The sequence below is a fragment of the Echinops telfairi genome, unplaced genomic scaffold (genome assembly GCF_000313985.2).
Source record: "Echinops telfairi isolate 266 unplaced genomic scaffold, ASM31398v2 ScPeMD7_655;HRSCAF=1070, whole genome shotgun sequence".
Lineage (NCBI taxonomy): Eukaryota > Metazoa > Chordata > Mammalia > Afrosoricida > Tenrecidae > Echinops > Echinops telfairi.
The window spans coordinates 16,932,190-16,934,411 of NW_022104553.1; positions in this window are offsets into that span (position 1 = coordinate 16,932,190).

The following is a 2,222-nucleotide window of genomic DNA, read 5'->3' on the forward strand; positions in this document are numbered from 1 at the left end:
GCCTTCTTTCCTGAAGCTTAGTGGAAACCCCCCAGAGCCTTGAGGCTGGCTGGGAGCCCCTCCCTCCCTCTGTGTGGCGGACTCTCTGAGGGCCCCCCCCCCTCTGACCCACCCCGACCATCCCCCTCCACTACCTCTGTGACACCCACCACCTGCCGCCACCTGCGGAACCCACAGTGTTTGTATTCCAGGGGCTTCCAGCCTCTTTCTTGGGTCTCTGGGTCCTTCCTGTGCGTCCCTCCGCCACGCTGGTCTCTCTATCCCTGCCCTCTCTCTGTGGGACAGTCTCTGAGTATCTGTCCTCCTTTCTCTGGTCTCTGTCCCCCTCTTCCTGGTCTCTGTTCCCCTCCCTCCTGATCTGTTTTCCCTTCATAGGACCGCTGCTACCACCTAGAAGCCCCTCCACCCGGCCCCCATGCCCACCCACCCCTTCTCTCTTTTCTCTTCTCTCTCACTCAGCCACTAACTCACCACCCCTCAGCTAAGCAGGATCAGAGGAGGGGTCTCCAGGCCCACAGGGACCAACGGGGGTCTCTTCTGGGTGCCCTTCCTCAGACTGGCTCCCAGTCTCTGTCCCCACCGCTGTCTCTCAGTCCTGGCCTGGTGGTCCTGTAGGGTTTGGAGGGAAGTGAGGAGACTGGGTTCCTGAGCCCCCTGCTGCCCTCCCCCTCCTCTGTGGGGGAGGAGAAGGTTTCTGTGTATGAGGCGGGCAGGGGGTAGGCTGTGTCTCGGGTGGGCATCACTTGCCTGCTCCCAAACTCCACAGGAGGGTGGGGTATGTGCACATGTGGGTGTGGAGGTGTGCACATGTATCAGGTCATGGGCCTGCGAGTCTTGCGGTGCGGTTGCGTGTCACGTGGACTTGGCGTGCTCTTGAGCCTCAGGTCAGAGCTAGGTGTGCCGTGTGCAGAAACAGGCAAACATGATGACACCAGGCGTATCCGCTTCCTGCAGCTGCTAAAACAGAGCTCCCCGCAAAGCAAAGTGGGTGGGCAGCTTAAGACGCTGGAACTGTGTCTCCCGCCGCCGTTCTACAGTAGAGCCAGATGCCGCCCGGCTTTATGCCCATGGGTCCATTGGAACCCCTTGTCGGACCTGTTGTGTGCACTGATCCCACGGATGTTGTAGCCATTGACTATCCACGGAGGTCCAGCCACTGGTGAGGTGTCCAGATGGGGTCTCTTGACTTCAAGGGCCTCTGGTTGCATTTCCTTGAAGACTGATCCATTCCTTCGCTGCCCCTCCAGGGTGTATTCAATATCCTTTGCCAACGGCGCAAGGCAGGTGTGTGTACTTTTCCCTGGTCTTCCTTTGCTGTCCTCCGCTGCCCAGCTTTTTGGGGCAGAAGGCTAGGTCTTGGGTCCGGAAGTGTAGCATCCAGAAGTCAGAGGTCAACCCTGTTGCTTCCTTCGGAGGGCACTGAGTGAGAACCCCTCCCCGGGCTCTAGCCTCCTTTCCAGGGTGGTCAGCCACCCTAGACTTGTCAACGCATTACTGCACCCTGCCTCTGCCCTTGTGACTGCCTTTCTGTCTTCTGGGCCTCATTCTCTCTTTTATCAGGACCACCAACATCCTAGGATTAGGACCCACCTACTCCTGGTTCCTGGAGCCCTGGTGGCATAGCGCGTTAAGTGTTGGGCTGCTAACCACAAGGTTGGCGGTTTGAAGCCACCAGCCGCTCCTTGGGAGACAGGCGAACCTTTCTATTCCCGCAAAGCATTCGTCTAGGAAACCCACAGGGGCATCTCTACCCTGTCCTATAGGGCCGCCTCCAATCGGCATTGACAGTGAAAGTGGAGGCAGTGGCTTGGTGGGTTAGGTATTGGGTTACTAACTGCAAAATCAATGGTTCGGGCCCACCAGCCTCTCCAAAGGAGAAAGATGAGGCCTTCTGCTCCCATCAAGATTTACAGTCTCCGTGTCCCTGTGAGTCAGAATCGACTAGGGGCAATGGGTTGGGTTTTGTTGGTCGAGTATCAGGAGACCCGAGGGGCAATGGCTCAGTGCTTGGCTACTGCCTAAGGTTGGTGGTTCAAATCCAGCAGCCACTCCATGGAAGAAAGATGAAGCTGTCTGCTTCCATAAAGATTACAGCCTGGGAAACCTTACAGGGCAGTTCCACTGTGTCCTTTTGGGGTGTCTCTGAGATACAACGTTCTGAGCGGCAACAGCTTTTGGTTGCTTTTTAATTTTTTAATTAAAAAAATTTTTTTTAACTTTTT